Here is a 19,090-nt window from a genome sequence, read left to right as displayed (position 1 = left end):
CTAATTTCTAGGCGTTCTGGCCCCAACATTCATGAAGATGAATGGGTGTGTTGCCTGGCGCAGACGGGCAGGGGCTGGCTTTTGGAGAGCAGGTGACCTGCACAGAACTGGGGGAACGGGAGCACCAGCCCCTGCTGCTGCAAGATGCCCGGGATCTCGGTGGACTTACACGTGTGGGCTGGGGTCTCCGAGGACAGATTTGGGATGCAAAGCTGGCTTCTGAATGTGCCAGCTCACATGGACTGGTGGCAGCCATGGTAGTGAATGAAATCCCAGGAAAGGAAAGTTTAAAAAAAAAAATCCCAGAGAACACCAGCTTTTGAGGGAGGAGGGAAGAAAACCACGGGAGAGGGTAGAAGTGAGGGGAGGGACATTGGCAGAGGAGGGAGGGACAATCAGTGTCAGATGCAGAAAACGTCCTGTCCGGTGTCCCTCAGGTTTTACTTCTGGTGACGGGAAAGCAGGACCCAGGCTTCCACGGGTCGAAGAGGAAATGGTTGACCAGGAGCGATGGTGGTGGGTGTGGGGCCCTGGCTCACACGCTTCGTCCACGCGAGCCGGGCCACAGCGACAGAAACGCTGAGGCGAAGGGAAGGGTTTTGATATTCTTTTAAGATGCGACAGGATCCCGTGATTAAGGGAAAGAGCCAGTAACAGGGCAGAGGTGAAGGGCCTGCACAGAGAGGTGGGGAGTGGACGGGGTCCCCAAGGTGGGAGGGGTGACGTGGTCAGGGCTTGGATGGGGCTTGTTTCTGCGCAGGAGGAAGGACATCTCCGAGGCTGGGCAGGTGGGAGAAGACGCTGAGGGGCAAACGGTGGAGCAGTCTTCCCTTGATGGCCCAGGGTTTCTGTCAGGGGAGGGGAGAGGCACTTCCTACCCGTGATGGGGCTGGCGAGGCCCGAGGGCAGCTGGACAGGCTCCGATCTCCACTGGGCCGTGGGAGGGAGGGCAGAGCGGGCTCCTGGACATGAGCTGGGCACTGTCGAGGCCCCAGTGGAGGCCGGGGGCCTGGGATGTGTCACGTCCTGGTCACGTTTTTCAGGTACGCTTGGATCTGCACGGCCGTAGCCAGATGTTTCGGGCCCAGCTTGCTGCGTGGGCACTGAACGTCCAGGCTTGAGCCCCGAGGTCTGCTCTGTGCCCCACAGAATTGGCTTTGCATTTCTGCTCTGAGTTTCTCTGTACTTCTGGCACCTGAGGACTTAATTTCCGTTCTCTCGCTCTTGGTCCTGGAGTAACACTCACTTGCTCTAGGTGTTTTCCGCAGTCCTCCTCTGCGGTTGCAGCGCTGTCGGGGTCGGGGCCACGTCGCCGCGTCAGCACGTCTCCAGTGGCCAGAAGCCCTGGCGGCCGGGTCCAACGTGCACGTGATGAAGAGGTGCTGCCCGGAGATCGGGGTGAGCGGTCAAGCAGTGCTGGCCCCTTGCACGTGCTGCAAAGAAGCATCAAGACGACAGCTTTCCATCCATTTAAAGAGGATGAGAAGTCTCAGATGCAGAGTGAGGCAGAAACCTGGGCCCTAGGCTTTGTTCCCAGGATGTGCTGGAGTGTGTGTGGGTCAGATGAGATTGGATTGAGAGGCAGGGAGTCTGTGTTACACGGAGTCTGTGTTTGCACGTGAGCCTCTGACTCCTCGTTCCCCTTTTCTCGTCGCTGTCAGGAAGCTCCAGGCTTGGTCAGGTTTGCCTCGTATCGCCCTTGGAAAGTTTGCTTATGCTTTCCAGAGCCGTGAACAAGAAATGACCCGGGCTGGGCTGTTCTCGGAAGGTAGGCTGACTTGAGCTTTGTTTGCCTGTCTGGACTGGTTTTGTCTGCTTGGGGGATTTTCAGGGCTGGGCTCTGGTTTTATTTTCTTCAAATTTATTTTTATTTCATTAGACTCTAACTGGACTCTCCTCCCTTCCCATTTCCTGCCCATCAGCACCGCATGCCCGACACCTTTATCTGACTGGCCTGTGGCTTTGCTATGGTTGGTGTGTCCCGAATTGCAATTCCTCTGCCCTCCCGAATAAACTCATCTTTCTGACAACTTTGACCTTGCCTCAGCTTACCTCTTTTTGTGGGTTGACAATAGCAACTCCCTTTCTGTTCTGCTGTGTCCGAGCACAGACTCAAGGCCCCTGCCTACAGTCCGAGGCCACCCCGGGCGGGCCTGCGTTCCGTACTGCTTTCTGGAAGACGTGATTAGGAACTTACTTTATCACAGAAAGCACGTGTCAGGTCCTCTTCAGGGAGAAACTTAAGATGGAAGCACGTTTGTGTGGGGAAGAGAGAAAAAGAAGGCCTCTGTGTGTGCATGCGTGCTCCCGTGTGTAAATGCAGGGAGAACAGCCCGGAGCCCACAGAGAAAATCGGACGTTCCGGGTGTTCCCAGTGTTCACCTCTGGGAGAGGGAAGGGGGCTTGGAGGGTCCGGCAGTGAAGTCCTACCTGTACTCAGCTGCCCGCTTTTATTCTGTTTGCTCGTTCTGTTAATGGCTGTCACATTTTGTTTAGAGGCTGTACGTGTCCCAGAATTTCTAGCGCCCTCCCGGTTTCTCCCACAGGCACCTGACCTTGATTCCAGCTGGCTGAGGCCACGTCCTTGTCTCCGTGGTTTCTAGGACGTGTCCGTCTCCCAGGCCACACGCCCGCCACTTCCCGGAGGCAGGAGCTGTTTGTGCAGGTGTTGATCACACCTTTGGAGCATGAGACCTGGGGCAAGGGGAGGGTAGACGGGGGGGGGGGGGGGTGCTGGTTGCACCTGCCCTGGGGCGCAGCCTGCTGAAGGTCAAATGAGACACTGGGGCTGAGCTGGCTCCAGGCCAGACTCAGGGTCTCTTCTGAGGGTCAGCCTCAGCTGTGGATGTTGGCGGCGGCTCCTCGGTGCCAGGAGGGGCGGTGCTTGACTGCCCCTCCTCCCCACCGCCCCCTGGCCAGGCACGGTGTGGGCGTTCCCACCCCTGTGCCTGCATCTGGTCCGAGAACCATCAGGCGGGCTGGATCAGCCCCTGAGTCACACGGACTGGACCCCACATCTGTGCCTTCGCCTAGAGGCGGGTCAGCTCAGACGTGGCGGCATCTGGCTGCCCCTTCCATTCTGCAGGAAGGACAAGTGGACAGGACAGCAGATCTAACACGTCTGTGCTGAGGAAGGAACTGAGCGACAGGAGGGGCTCGGGGAGCACGCGTTCCCGCAGCTCTCGTCTCTGTTCTTGCTCACATTGTGACGGCACCGTCGTCCCCACTCTCTAGACTGGCAGAGAATATCTGCCGTTCCCGGTAGCAGGTCCAGAGTGGAACTCAGAGCATCAGCACAGCCCGGTGAGCCCTGGCCCGAGGGCCTCGGACCCCAGGCAGAAGCCGACTGTGCGGAGAGTCCTTCCTCGAGAGCCTTCCCCGCTGTGGGTTTTATTTGCAAAAGCAATACACGTGTGACAGAAAGCTAAACGACGCTGAAGTGCATCAGCGGAAAATGGAGGTGGCCTGGAAGTCTCTCTCCTTCAGACGTAAGGACTGCTGACAGTTTGGCTTCTCTCATCTGTGACATTGTCCTCTACACAAATAGAGGTACCTTTCTATGCTGTCTCTGCGCGCGCACACACACACACACACACACACACACACATGCATCTTAAAGGGCGCATACTGTAACTCAGGTCTGCAGCTTGCTTGATTTCCACTTTTCATTTGGACATCTTTCCATTTCATTGGCTCAACTTCATTTTTATAATGCATTTACAGTATGTTTGTATTACAGTATGTTTGGAAAAATGACTTATTTTTGGAGTTTGTGTAAGACATACATAACTTCAAATTTACCGATACCTACCCTATTTAAATGCCCAGGTCAGTGGCCTTAAGCACGCTCACACTGTCGTGCAGCCATCACCACCGTCCCCCTCCAGAACGCCTCGTCATTCCACAGGGGAAGCCCGAGCCCATCAGCACGGACCCCGCCTGCCCCCTGCCCGCAGCCCCGGGGGGCCGTGTTCTGCTTTCTGCATCTGTGACTCCGACTACGCCAAGCACTCCGTGTGAGTGGAACCATACAGTGTTTGTCCTTTTGTGACTGGCTTATTTCACTTCGCCAGATTCTTCAAGGCTCACCCACGTTGTAGTGTGTGCCAGCATTTCCCTCCTTTTTAAGGCTGAATAATATTTCAGTGCACTTTGAAGAAACACAAGGTTGATTCCACAATCCAGAAAAAGCCCTAATAAATGATCTCTTCTCTTCTCTGCTTAGCAGGGCAGACCTCAGAGATGGCAAAGACACGAAGGGACACCCTCACCCCACCTCCGGAATGTGTGCAGTGCCTCAGACTTCTTTCTTAGAACTGAGTGTTGGACAGTGTCCCTGGCTGGATATAAACGCAGTAAAGATACCATTTCTGGTCACAACCCACTTGCTCTCCACAGGCAGCTGCAGCTGTGCGCTGACACGTGGGGCCGAGGGCAGAGCCCTGCTGGGGGACGCCCAGCTTTTCATGACGATGCCCAGGACTGCCTCCCACCCCCAGCGGGAACTGAAGCCTCTGGCTGTCTGAGCCGGAAGTGGCTTACTCTGAAGGGTGTCTGCATCCCAGGGAGATGGAGGGGCTGTGCAAGTGCCAGCCAGACCTGGGCAGGACTCTGGACCCTGCCCCACTTCAGCCAGAACCGCCCAGACACATCCAGTCTCTAGGTCAGGCCTCCTGGATAAGCTTTTGTTTGATGAAGGGTTTCTGGGTGTTAGGAAAAGAAAGACAAAACAAATTCAACTCAACATAATCAGATGTTTCACAGATACCAAAAGTAAATGCAGAGAGGGAAGGGGTTTATTCAGAATCACAAGACCAAGGGCGAAAGGGTGACAGTGGTCGGGCGCCCCTGACCACGCCTGCGCCTGCCTGGCCCGAGGACCTGGCCTCTCCAATCTGGCCCCTGGGGCCGTGCCGCCCGGTGTCCATTCAGCCTCTTTTCACCCTCGCACTTGGCCTTCGTGGCTCAGAATCAGGGCTCTCCAAGGTCCTTGATCTTGGGGACCTGCTTTGGTTTCACACGACAGTGAACCATACCTGCCCGATGGCAGGTGCCCGCCAGGTTGGTTTTTAGTGTTGACAGTGTTGAAAACAAAGGCTGTTGGAAGCACGCCAGAAACTTCAGGGGACGATTTGTTCGCCCAGTTTACGCTGGGCGTGGAGCCAAGGAGTTGCTAGACCCTAAAGGAAGCAGAGCCAGGTCTGTGCGAGCAGCTCTCGATTCCCGTCAGAGATGCCCCCAAGTCACTTCTTACTGTAACCAGCTCTTCCCGCAGGGAGTCGGCCCACGGGCTCCCGAAGCGTGAACAGCTGCTGACGCCAGCAGTCTGGGAGCGTCAAAGTCATCAGGAGGAGGGGAAGTCTGAGCTGGAGCCAGAAGGAGGCCCGTGGTCTCGGGGGGGCCCCGGGCGCCGAGGGGGCGAGGGGGCTTCCCGAATCAGGGCTTGGGCACAACCCAGCACGACGGTCCTGTCAGTTACAGGCCACCCACCCCCCACCCCCGGCTTCCCATCTGGTGAAAAAGGAGGGTGAATTTTATGTGGGTGTCTGTATTTTTAGGGACCCGTTTCCAAACTAAGCAGAATCACCCGGGGCACCTGTACAAAGCAGTCCCTGGATCAGGATTGCCAACAGTGAAAGTCTACAATTGATCTTTTTAACAGGCTCCCTGAGTGACCGCGACTCAGCAATGCCACGTGCTCTGTGCCCCCACACGCCCTTCATATTCCTTACACTCGCCGATGCACATTTTTCCATATCTGCACTTTGAGGTTGAGGTGAATCTTACAATTGATCGTTAATAATAATGATATAAATATAAAATAATAAATTATATAATAATAATGTGATTATCTACCCTCCCCCCAAAAAAAGTGGATAAAGAACTGAATCCTGCATTCAGTGGTACTTCTGAATTAAGGAAGCACGGCATCGCACGTCTGTGTTTCCCTCAACCTGATGAAGTGGGTGTTGGAGAATTGTTTATCCCTCTTCCCAGAAGCAGCAGGCTCGAGAAGGCTGGGCAGGATATTGATTTATTTACTCAGCCGATATTAATAATAAGCATGCTCCCCACGACAGGTGCTGGGCTAGGCAGAGGTGCGGCCAAGATGAGTAAGGAGTCGGTTCTCGTCCGCAAGGAGTTCCCAGTCTCCTGGGGACACAGCTGTACCCACGGCTGGACCAAACGGGGGGCCCGGAGCCCCCGTGGGCGCCGTGGGGAAAGAGTGATCAGCTCTGACTGCGAGTTAGTAGCGGACCCACCTCCCCTCCTTCCCACTTTTGCTCTGCGGCCCAACCCCCACGCACCCGAGGGGCTGACCAGAGTCAAGGCCATGTGGAGGGACGAGCTTAGACTCCGGGTTACAGTCTGCATGTCACCACTTCATTCAGCCAACAAATATGCTCTGAACACTTTTCATCAACGCTGAACCTGGCACCAAAAAAAAAAAAAAAAAGATGGACAGGACAGACACGAGTTCTCATTCTTGACACACGGATAGTAAAAAAATTTCGGTGTATATTAAATTCTCTGGAAGAGGAACATATTGTAGCATCCACAGGAGACCAGGGTCTCTGACCGCATTTTGGTGTGAGGTTAGTCCCTTCAGAACCTGAGATTTTGAGGCTGAGATTTAAAAGATCAGCAGAAGTTGTCCAGGCGAAAGGAATGGTCCAGGCAGAGAGAGAGGGAGAGAGGGGTTCAGAGCAGAGGGAAGAGAGCAGACAGGCATCGCATTTGAGGAGCTGGCAGGTGCACCACAGTGAGAGCTGGGAGATGCTGGGTGACTGGGAGGGTGAGGACAGCCGGTGGAGGGCTGTGTCTCCACACCTTGGAAGCCTGGCTGAGAATTTGGGACCTTCCTCCAGGAAGAGTGCAAAACCACTGAAAGGTTTTTTTTTTTTTTTTTTTTAAATACTCATTGTGGTAAAACATCCGTGACATAAAGTTCACCATTTTAGCCATTTTAGGTGTACAGCCAGAACTGCATATCTGCCTGGTATAGACAGTGCTGTTCAGTCTCAGGACTTCCAGGTGAGGAAGGCATGAGAACAAAGGGCAATGGCGGGTACACGCTTGGAAGGCGGACTTCTGCAGACTCTGCTGACACGTTTCATAAACTCACTGCACAGCAACAAGTCGTCACTGAACAGCTCCTGAGGGAAGCACAGTGAGTGTTAAATTCCGTCAAACAGAGCCCGTGTGCAGAGATACGGATCCAGAATCCGTTTCTGTCATGGAAGGATAGTTTGCATTAAACCGTTGCTTGTTGGATGAGGAACGAATGAAGACAGAAATGTAAAAATATAAGCTCGCTTTCTTCATTTTGTGTAAAAGCTAAAAATGAAGCTCCTGAGTTTGGAGAAGAGTTTGTTTTTTTAACATTTCTCCGTTCACCTCTGTGGGGACCCCTGTGAGACTGTTTTGCCTTATACATGTTATTGGCACAGAGCACAGAGACAGGTCACATGCCCGGGCCTCCCTGCTGGTGGCACCACCGTCTCCGGGATTTGGATACATTAACAAGCAAAAAGCAAACTTGAACTTGGAAGGGAGACAGTGTTCCTTCACGATGCTCACAGGCCTTTACTGCGGGTCATCGGTATTTCACACACAATTTTTGTTTAATCTCAGTTAAGGAAAGGACGGAAGTACCAACAGAACGGCGACTGTCTGCGTTCAGTGCCTGTAAGCACCCAGCGAACAGTGCGTCAGAGATTATTTTCCTTTGTTCCTGCGTCATGTTTGTCCTAATTCTATTTATTGAAATGTAATTTTATGTTTGTTGAATCTAGTAATGAAAATAGGAGTAATTATTTGTACGTCTTAAAAAAAACCTGACGGGCTGGCATACACGAAAAATAAAAGTCTTCACCCGGGAATGTGTGGGAAGCATCGCGCTGAAGGATGTGGTGTCCGGAGGGAGCTGGGGGTGGGTGTTACGCATCCACGGCACCTTTTGGTTTGCTGGCTTAGGTTTCCTTCTGGGATTTGGGTTTGTTTTCTATGAACCTGGTTTCCCTTTAGTAGGTGTAGTGGGAATAAACCTGGAATCCTGGCCTGGTGTCTAGAGGGACCATTTCAACAGGCGAACAAGCTGTCCTGGACGAGGGCCTGGGCACGGGACGGGACATGCTGTCGCCCTCTGGTGGTCAGATAGAGACCCGCACGCACTCTGCTACCAGAGATGCCTTCCTCTCATTCGCTCTTTTTTGTTTGTTTTAAATTGAAGCATAGCCAGTGTACAATGTGGTGCCAGTTTCTGGTGTACAGTATAATGTTTCAGTCATACATGCACATACCTATTCCTTTTCATATTCTTTTTCATTGTAAGTTACTACAAGATATTGAATATAGTTCCCTGCACTGTACAGAAGAAACTTGTTTATCTATTTTACATATGGTAGCTAGTACCTGCAAATCTCGAACTCCAAATTTATGCCGTCCCACCCCCTTCCCTCTCTGGTACCCATAAGTTTGTTTTCTGTCTGTGAGTTTGTTTCTGTTTTGTGAATAAGTTATTTGTCTTTTTTTTTTTAGATTCCACATGTAAGTGATACCAGACGGTATTTTTCTTTCTCTTTCTCTGGCTTACGCCACTTAGAATGACAATCTCCAGGTCCATGCATGTTGCTGCAAATGGCATTATTTTTAAAAATTTTAATTGCTATTTATTTTCATAAATGTGAGGTATTTCAAAGGGCTATAAGATGCAGCACCAAGTATATACATTTTAAAGAAATTAAACACAGAGCTGTGCACTTACCAGTTCTATGCACCAAACATGAACAAGTACAGTAGCAGGAAGAAGCAGGCTAGGAAAAAGAGGCACTCTCTCTATATATAGTAAATTTCTTCACAATAGTTCCTTAGTAGCGTTATTTTATTCATTCGCTCTTGATCCTTAGAAAACGCCCGTCTCTTTTGAGTCACAGCCCGGCCCCACACTTACAGCCTCCCCTCTTCCACACGCAGTTTCTTAGGGACGCCTGCTTGGGGCTGATTCAACTTGCTGCATATTTTCATCAGCTAAGATTTGATCCAGTCTTTCTTGAAGCCTGTGATACAAAAAATAAAGCTTTTTCCCCCCATGTGTCAAATATAGGTAATACTGAGACCTTGAATATGCTCATGTGAACAACCGTCCTCGCCTCGCCAGGACTGGTACTCCCTTGCGGGGCCACCCGTGCCTGGTTGATGATCCTTGCTTCAGTCTGTGCTGAAGATCCCAGTTCATGCGAGTTTTCCTGCTGTTTTACATTGTGTGCTTACGGGGCAGTGATGTAGGTTCTGTGAGCAGGTTTCTACGGCTTGGCTTCCTTTGCTTCCTGCCCTGCCCCTTGTCACCTCTCTTTCTCTGTCCTTAGCCTGTGTCGTCTTGTGGAGGGAAAACCGGCATTAGGAGTGGGAACCTGGCTCTGAGCAGGTGTAGACGCTGGTTCCAGGCAAGTTACCTGTGTCACCTCGTTGACTTCACCTGACGGCCTCGGGCGGGAGGTAAGGACTTAGAAACGGCAGGTGTGCTCACTCTGCTCCGGTGAGCTTAGGGGATGGGGCTTTCTCATGATGGACGCTGGGAAGGAAGGAAGCAAAGGAAACCACACTGCCGCTGGTCAGCCAGGTCCCAGAGGGACCCTGACCCTCATCGCCCGCGTCTCCGCGGCAGCTTCCCCCGAGTCTCTGCAGCTCCCGTGAGTCGCTGCCTCCTGAGCTCCCTCTCAGTCCTCTGAGAGGGTTTGAGCCCCACAGTTTTGGATCTGAGGCTTTAAAAAATAATATTCAGAGGATTTTTTTTTATTACAAGGAAAATAAATGCAAAAAACAATTACAACCTTAAATCTAACCATCAGGCAGCCCTGTGATTAAGTTAAGGATAAAAGGATAATATATTCCTCCAGCAAATATGTGTTGAATTTCCCGTTTCTTTTATATCCAACCACTGTTCTAAGCCCTGGGGACAGAGCAGGTTACAAACAAGAAATATTCCAGCAGAGAGCGTCCATCCGAATGCCTGGGGGTGAGACAGGGATGAAGATACAAAGATGAGGAAATCACAACCATGGTGTTGTGGGCTGAATTGTGCCCCTCAGAACTCACCTGCAGAAGCCCTAAGCTGCGGCCCCCAGAACGTGCCTTTCTGTGGTTTGTTACATCCACGCCGGGCTCCGCCCCAGCCCACCCCTCTAGGTCTACAGTTAGACCACTTCAGTATTGACACTGCTTTATCACGCGACCACCTTTTCCTTGCCATTGGCTGAAGCTAGTTCTGCATGTTTGTTTTTTTAACCCCCCCAAACAGCACTCCTCCCCAGAGCGACTGTCCTCGAGTCCTTTCCTGTGTAGGACGCCTGTTGCTTTTATAGAAGAAAGATAGTCGTTTGAGAAAAACATCATGGTGTCGCATTTCCTGTTCTCGACGCGCTGTTGGAATTGCCCACTGTCCTCTGGTGATGAAGGTGATTTTTCTATCAGCTGGAGCCTTTCTGACCTTCTAGGCCGCTTGATCTTTTTGCTTGATTATTCCAAAGATTCTTTGTGTTAAAAATCCAGAAATTCTATTGAGATGTTAAGACAGAATTTGTTATTGATTGTTCTGTGTCGGATTTCCTTTGAACACCGCTTTGACCTAGCAGACGAGAGTCTTCCTATTACCTGAAAGCTCTGCTAAGAATGCTAGGCTACCGCTTGGAGATCCCAAGTGTGTGACGCTGAGTCTCCTTCCCGTCTTCCGCGTCAGTCATGTTTCCCCGCTCTTCCGCGTCGCCTCTGGCTTCCTTCCACCACATTTTACTCACGTCCCTCGATCCTGTCCTCACGGCCCCCTCCTCTGTTTTCAGGAATGTGCAGCTTCACTCGTGTGCCCCTAATTGGGCCTTCAATTTTGTGGTGCTTTCTTTCTTCTTTCACTTTCTGCCATGATTCTACAAACTCAGGGCTTTTTTTCCCTCCTTTTTTATCTCAAAATATCTTTTCTGAGTGAATGCATCTCTGATTTGTGTTCTGTTTCTGTTGCAAATTAAGAAATCACCTCTCCTTTATCATCATCATCCTTATTATTATCAATGTATGGTGCTCTATTAAGTCATAATTTTATCCATTTCATGGCAGAATTTTCAGCTGATGGTGTCTTTTCCCCCCATTGTTTTTCCTCTTCCTTCTCCCCTCACCCCTCCTCCCCCCCCCACCCCAGTATCTTTGGAAAGATTCCGAGTGGCTTCTGTTTGATGATGACTCATTTTTGTCCAGGGGAAATGTTCCTGCACCATCTATTTCTATTGTTTATTTTTTGAGCTGTAGTTGATTTACAATGTTTTGTTAGCTTCTAGTGTACAGCATAGTGATTTAGTCGTGTGTGTGTGTGTGTGTGTGTGTATATATATATATATATATATACACACATACATATTCTTTTTCATTATGGGTTATTACAAGATATCTAATATGGCTCCCCATGTTGCACTGCAGGGCCTCGTTGCTTATCTATCTGACACGCAGTAGTGTGCACCTGCTAATCCCAGACCCCTGAGTCCCACCCCCTTCCCCTTTGGTGACCCGAAGTGTGTTTTCTATGCCGCACTATTTTAAAGAGGCCTTTGTAGGGAAGTGGACAGAACTGGCTTCCAGGCTACGAGGAGTCCTCCCTGTGATGCAGGATTGTTGGTGTGAACACAGTCTCTTCACGGCCAGCCAACGAGGACGACACACTGGGGCCGTCAGCAGTCTGACGACCAGTCATGGCTGCTGCCTCCAGCCGCCTGCTCCCTGCTGACCCGGACCCCCCTGTGCTGGGTACCTCGGCACGCCAGCTCTTCTCCCTGGAATCTGGTGCCAGTCTGGCCCCGGGGAGTCTCCCACCACCCACCTACTCGTCTGATCTCCCTGTTTCAGATAAGGGCCAGATGACTTTTCTCTGAGGCAGCAGGCGAGACTGTACAGAGCTGCGCCCGGCAGTGCTGTCTGAGCCCCCGCGCGCAGGCAGCCGTCCCTGTCTTCCTCCCACACCTCCGCTCTCCGGGCGTGACGGCCCCGTGTTATCACATCCTCGGTTTGGGGGGAAGAGCTGTCGGCCCGTTTTGCAGATGGTGCAGTGTGTCAGAAGTCTCGGGGCTGTGACAGCCCTCTGCCCGGACCCCTGAGTCCCCGCATACCTCTCCCAAGTTATCGCCATGCTGCAAACTGGACGCTGGTGTTTTCTCATTTCAAATCCTTGAATATCTTCTCTTTGCTTACAGAACACATTTCACTTACAAGATCTGATTCTGTGTATCCTACAATATTTCCTTTTTCTGGTACCTTAGCCAGAGGACACACAATTTCCCCAAATCTTTGGAATCTGTCCTTATATCTTTGCCCCTGACCTTCCTTTTTCCAGGACTAGCTTCACCTCTGTGTCCACCTCATACATATTAACTCGTCTCTTAAGACGTAGACCCATAACCCACAGCAAACATCTCCCAGCTTCTCGCCCTGGTCCCCTCGCCCCCGACGTAGGAACAGAAACAGCTGTCCCTTCCTGCGAGATTCCGTGTACTTACTGGGCTGAATCGCGATGACCTGTCAGGCTGCTAACCTGTTTGATCCAGCTGAATGCCCCTCCTGTTCCAGGAGCACGTTTTGTTCATTTTGTTCCTTGGTTCTGGCCAAGTAACCAGCAAGCTGTGAGCAGGGGAAGCGGTTTGCTTGGCGAACGCTGCTGAGCTGAGTGTGCCCTGTCCCTGGAAGTGGGGCCAGGAGAGTGAGAGAACTTGAGAGCCGGTGGGACCCGAAAGGGCCAGCCTGACCTGATTCCTGGCTTTGTGTGATTCTTCTCGCCCAAATGCTTTGCCCCGAAATTCCAAGGATGTTAGATCAGCGTCCTCCCCTAACTAAGGCAGGCAGATGAGTCTACATTGTGAATAACTCACTTCCTTTCATTAAGCAGGAGGGACAACAAAATTTTCCTTGGAAGCGGATTTTACTTAGTGCGGGAAGCATCTTTTGGCTGAGAAGCCATTCACCCGTGCCTGGCGTCACCGGATGCAAGCACTGGGCTCAAACGTGGTTGCATCTCAGAGTGGGAGGGGCCTTAGTGAGCACCTTATTTTCCAGATGAGGAAACTAAGGTCCAGAAAGAGAAGGTGCTTCCCAGGGGTCCGGAGGCAGGTGGTGTTTCTGGAGCCGCAGCCCAGGTTTTCTAGCTCAGAGGTTAATCCAAACCTGACCTGCTCATGGTCCTCTTTTACTGAGGAAAGTCCTGGAGTTCTGATTAAGAATTAGAAGAGAAATTAGAAAACAAGAGAAGATAAAACATGCAATTAAACAATAAGATATTTCCTTTTATGACCCCTTTTGATAATATTCCCAAATGGTTTTTGTGGTTTCCACCCCAAACCGTTTTTTGTCTGTGTATTTCAAGTGCGTTCTCATGGAGCCCCCTCTGTGTGCCGACGTGCCGGGGGTCCCAAGACCCTTCACCTCTTCTCAGCTGTGTCAGTTACTTCCTCTCCATGCCCCCCCCCCCGCCCCCGCCAGCTCCTGCGATGATTAAAGCACAGGCCTGGGTAGAATTTAGTGCTTGGTCTCCTCCAGACACGGTTTGTTTCTCCTGTTCTTGGAATGCAATGCTATTTCCTTTTGATTTCCTCCCTCCTGCACAGAGAGCTGACACTGCCCCTTTGTTTACAACCGTAGCCCTAAGGGAGTGCCACGACTTCACAGAGGGCGTTTTTCCCAGTCTTCTCATCTGTTCTGCCGCCAGCTCTCCCGGGCTCTGTGGCAGCGCTCAGGTTCCCTGACACACCGCCTGCCTCACGTCCGGGGGCTGCTTAGCGCCCATGGTGGGCAGGGACTTCCCTGCCGCCTTCCCGAGAGGGGCAGCGCGGGCGCCAGGCACCCCTCCTGCCCCCTCAGACCGTGCGGATCAGCCAGGCCTGTTTAGGCACGCGAACGGGCCGCCTGTCGCTAGCCCTTGGGTGGCTGCCAGGGGCCCGCCGCTTCCCCGGAAGCGCCCGCTCGGTGGTTTCTCTGGTTCAGTAGCACCGGTGTGACCAGAACGTGGTCAGGCCATTAGCAGCAACTCCAGGAACGACCACTCAGGGATGAAGCAGCGGCTTCCCAAAGCGCCGGCTGCCCGCAGGAGGGAGAGGAGGTGAGTGAGCGGCCTGGGGGGATGTGGGGCCGGACGCTTGCTCAGGACCAGCCGTTCCCTGTTAGCTCTCGAGCAGGGGAGCCCAGTGGCTGAGGCGAGCGTTCGTTCTCACGTGTATTCACTCCCTCTCCCTTTGGCACACGGACGCACCAGGCATCACAAGTCTCAGAACTCAGGAGGGGACTCGGGATGCCATCCAGTCCAACTCTATCATTTTGCAGATGAGGGATCTGAGGGCCAGAGAAGTGACTTGTAAGTCAGGGGCAAAGCCAGAACCAGAATGTGGGTATCCAAGATCTTAACTCACCATTTATTTTTTTCAACAGAATATTCTGGAGGTACCTGAGTCTTTTTCTCTGGAAGGGTCTGGGCTGCATGAAACGATAGTGTGTGGTAACTGTGACGTGGGTGTGCTTCCAACCTGAGCTCAGTTCCTGCTCAACCACTGTGTGGCCCCATTGCCTCATCTTTGGAGCAGTCATTCTGAGAACCCACTCTGAATAGTGAGGCTACAATGATGTGACCGTACGGAGCACTTAGCAGGATGCCGGGCACACGGTGATGCCGGGCACGCGGTGAGGGCTTGAAGCCCGGTCCACATTCTTGGGCACAACCGGTGGTCATTTTCATGTTGACAGCTTGTTGCCCAAGACCGAACGCCACCTGCTTACACGTGTGAGATGGTGCAGCTCATTTCAGCTGACCTAAAGTAGACCATTGAGAGCTTGAAGGGACACCTTCTCGGGTTTTCACTTGAAGCAGGATGTTGGCAAATGGGGGAGAACTCACTCGTGGGCAGCCAGACTGCAGAAGGTGTCCTGTGTGAGGGGCTCCGAGCTGAGGGTCCTCAGAGCAGGCAGGGAAAGCTCAGGGGGCCCAGTCAGGGTCTTCTGGTGGGTGAAGGGTTGGCACAGAGAAGGGAGGTGAATTCCACGTTGCAGGTGTGTCCTGTCTTTAGGCTCCAGTTGTTCTCTGTCTGGCTCACACCCAAGGGCTCAGTGCTGAACAGACTCAGCCTCGGGTTTTCAAGACCTCGGAGTCTCCTAGGTGAAGTGCGGGTCAAAGGTAACGTGAAACATCACTGCCTCACGACGCCAGGCGCCCTTCTGTTTCTCTAGGGAAGGACCTGTCCTGTCCGATTGAAGCCAGTAAGCTCAGACCTTCGCAGACCAGAGCAAGGTGAGACCAGAGCTGCCAGCACCCGGTTTCTCACTGGAGAGCTTAGAAGCGCCCCCCAGGGCCATCTGCCCGGTGGCTGGCCCATCCGGCGTGCACGCTGCCAGGGGAGCAGACTGGGGGCCTCTATGGCCCCAAACTCGGGAATTTTACAAGAGATTCTCATGATCTCTCTCCTTCTCCCTTCTTTTTCTTTCCCTGCTCCTCTCCCTCCCCTCCCTTCACTCCTGTTTTCTCTCCTTAAAAACATCAACCACCCTTACCTTTGACAGTTTCTCTTGCTTCCCCTGCATCCTCTAGAAATTCCTCTCAGGGCTTATAAACAGCAGGAACCCACGTTCCTAGACCCACAGTGGATTTCCTCTGGCCCTAACTTGTCAAACAGAAAACTTGACATGAACTAAATCATGGCCATTTTGGACCCTAGAAGAGTGGTAGGCTCAATCCCGGGGTCACAGAAACACTGGGTTTTGGTGTCACTGGACACAGACTGCTTTCCCTGACCCCCCAAGGACATCTGGGCCAAAACCACAACCTGTGCTTAATGCATGAGTTGAAATTCTTAATCAAGTCCTGGAAGAAAAATCAAAGGCTTTTACGGAAGAAATCACATGTAAGGGAAAACGACTTACCTTTTCTAATTTTTAACAACTTTTCAAAAAACCTGTTTTTTGAAAAATCTTATTTCATTTTTTTGGATATTAAGGAAGTTGATCTTTGACATGAGAAAGGAGGGATAAGAGATGAGAAAGAGGAAAATAGAGGAAATGGGTAAACGGGAGTTTTGAATTGTGGTCACTGAGAGAGTTCTGCATAAGACAGTGTGTCCACCACAGAATTACCCGTGACATCGTTGTGACCTTGTTTAGCCGTAGTTTCTTCCTCTTTGAAGTGAGGAGGCTGGCTCAGATGATCTCTGAAGGTTCCAGCAGTTGTTAGCCAGTGCTTTTGTGAAGACGTGAGAATAACAAGTCCATACACCAGAATCAAGGAGGTTGATGATGGTTACTACAGACTGGATTTTAAGATTAAAAAAGCCATTGATAAGTAACCACAAAAAAATCAAAAGGGATGACAGTTCAACTTGTGGGCTAGTGGCAAAATTATTACACAAAATCCAGAGACTTCCCCATGCAAACCATAGCCAATTATAGAAAATAATGAAGAATGTGACTCAAATAGAAAAAACAAAATAACTAGGAATCAAGTTACCAAAAAAAAGTTCTGGATCTTTATGAAGAAAGCTATTGAAGGACACAAGAAGGTCATATTAAGAGACGATACAAACGTGGAGAGGAAAATCTCATTCTTAGAAAGATTCCATCATCCACATGTCATTTTTTTCTTAAACAAAATGTGTAATTTCAATGTGGAATTAGTCAACAGAGCAGTAACATTATTTTTAACTTGATGGAGTAATTTGAAAGTTATTTTGTAAAACAGAATCATTGTGAGGAGCCATGAATTCTGAAAAAGACTGATGAGGGAGGCTTGATTATTGTGACTGGGAGGAGCTTGTCAGTTCAGTCGTGTAGTAGCGGCCCCGGAAGAGACTCACAGAGAGCGGACGGGAGTAGAATCGCGCTGTGACCCAGGACGAGGCGGGCACACCAGACTGGGATGCAGGTGCTCCGGGGAGCATGCAGACTGTCCCATCTGTCCTCCCCAGGGGGTCCTGCCGTACATGGAACATGGGCGTGACCCTGATCATCTCCAGTTCCTTCCAATCACGTGTACTTTTGTTTCCCTTCTACCCAAGGCTCAATTTTCTAAGAGAACACAGACATGAACTCAGACACGTGCCTTCTATATGAGAAGCCTAGGCGTAGAGAGTGTTGGGCATGTCTGTGAACTCAGGAAATTCATATTTCTGGCTGGGGCAAGAAACAGTTTTCATGTCACTGCTGGGAACTCAAGTCTGTCACAGCTTTTCAGAATAGCCTCCATCCTAGGGCTGAAATAATCAAGGACAAAACCGTCAGGGAATAGAGACAGTTAGGTAAACAGACAAAGCAAGCAAGCCTCTTGAAGGAAAACCAAACACGAGCAATGTGAAAAGTAGGCATTGAGAGCAGCCATGAATTTTGGCTGTTAGATGAGCGAGCACGAAGTGAGAGGCAGGCCAGAAGCAATGGTAAGGATTAAGGACGCTAAACGTGCGTGGAATGCTTAGAAACCAGCAAGGAATGGTGACTAGAAAAATAGAAAACTGGGTAAAGTGCATGAGACAAAAAAGACCAATGACCATTAAAAATATTCCACCTCAGAATAATTTTAAAAAGACATAGTAAAACAAATAGGAAATGTTATTTACTCATACTATTTGCAGACATAAAAACAATGGGCAATAATACTAATGCGATACTGACTAGTGTCAGTAAGAGGAGAGTGTGGCACAGCGGCTTCTAGAAGGGGCAACTGGGCAAAACCCATAAAAACCTGAAATGTGCATGTAGGTCGAGATTCCCTTGTAGGAGTTTGTACAAAAGTAAGCACTGAATACACTTCTAAAGACACATGTCTAGTCATACAAGGCAAACATATTTGAACAGGTAGTAAAGAATTTCCAAGATAATATTTTAAGTAGGAAAAAAAAGACACAATGGAGCTGGTTATGAAGTATGAGTCTCTATTTTAAATTTAAAATAAACATTTACATAATTTTATTTACAAAGGAGAAGAACTGAAATCCGCTCTGAATTGAGAATAGTGGTTACAACTGAACAATGGGGCTATGGGTTTTTTTAATTTTCCATGTTTACCTTTCTTTATGATTTGAAATTTTCTGATGTGTATTATTGTTTCATAATTAGCAAAAATTGTAATAGATTTAAATGAAAGTAAATGATAAAATTCAAATCTGAGAACAATTTGGTGTATTTCCCTCCTAGTCTGTAAGCAGCGCGAACAGCTGCTGCCTTTAACAGGGATTCTCTGGGAGGATTATAACAAGCCGGCGCCCACTCTGGAACTTCCTTTCAAGGAGCCTGGAAGAGCCAGTCACCTTGCCTCCAGATCTTTTCTGTTGAGCCCCCTCCCCTGTGAGGGGCTGTCCTTATTCTCCGGTTCTAAGGGTTTGACTCTGGGCGCTAGCCCTCCCCTCGGGTGCTCCCAGCCCCTCCCTCACCTTGGCACCGGCTGGCTCCGTAGGATGCGCTGATACGGAAGCCCTGAACCAGAGCTTGATAGGAACAGAAGAGGAGCCGGGGCTGGGCCCGGGGAGCAGGAACGGGCAGTTACCGAGCGGGGCGCAGGGCCTGGGCCGGTGAGGAGTTGCTCTTTGCACGAATCCTCGGGCTTCTGACTTTGTCTTGCTGATTCTTGCCGTCAGGACTTCAGGAACCTCAGCTCCGTAACAATGAGACTCGTCCACGTGATCCTCGCCGCTCTCCTTGCCGTCTTCCAGGTGCTGCCCGGTAAATACCAGCCACGACGCCCTTTCTTGTCACTGCTCTGTTTTCTCCTTCCCTAAGTCCGCCGTCGTCAGAGAGTAATGCAGTAGGGAGCTGCTCTCTCCACACCCCAAAATAAGTCGCTGAGAAGTTAGACAGTTCCTTTGAGAGCTGGTCGTTGTGTCTCTGTGGCACGAACAGTCTTGTCAGGGAGTGATCTTGGGCTCCCTCCCCTTTGCTGCAAATGAGCTGGATGATCTGAGAACCAAATTAGTTGAATCATTTTATTTGTACAAGTCAGTGTGGAGACTAAAGTCCTGACCAGAGACTTCTTGTCACTCACACCGTGGTGGCGACTTTGAGTTCAGCTGGGTGGTCTTCTGTCCGATGAGCT

The 19,090-nt window shown here is 50.7% G+C and overlaps 1 long non-coding RNA gene across 1 annotated transcript in view; it reads left to right on the top strand.

Moving 5' to 3' along the window:
- Positions 1–19,090, top strand: part of LOC105084408 (uncharacterized) — a 40,031-nt gene that overhangs the window by 20,424 nt on the left and 517 nt on the right. The window contains exons 4-13 of the long non-coding RNA XR_010377377.1: positions 438–1,398; positions 1,662–1,768; positions 2,497–2,665; positions 2,920–3,549; positions 9,369–9,498; positions 10,301–10,457; positions 13,672–14,128; positions 14,455–14,521; positions 15,247–15,307; positions 18,636–18,720. This is a non-coding gene — a long non-coding RNA (uncharacterized LOC105084408). The remainder of the gene's footprint in view (positions 1–437; positions 1,399–1,661; positions 1,769–2,496; positions 2,666–2,919; positions 3,550–9,368; positions 9,499–10,300; positions 10,458–13,671; positions 14,129–14,454; positions 14,522–15,246; positions 15,308–18,635; positions 18,721–19,090) is intronic.

The sequence above is a fragment of the Camelus dromedarius genome, chromosome 22 (genome assembly GCF_036321535.1).
Source record: "Camelus dromedarius isolate mCamDro1 chromosome 22, mCamDro1.pat, whole genome shotgun sequence".
In the NCBI taxonomy this organism is placed as follows: Eukaryota; Metazoa; Chordata; class Mammalia; order Artiodactyla; family Camelidae; genus Camelus; species Camelus dromedarius.
The sequence above is the reverse complement of the archived record's forward strand: the minus strand, read 5'-3'. Positions and strand labels throughout refer to the sequence as shown.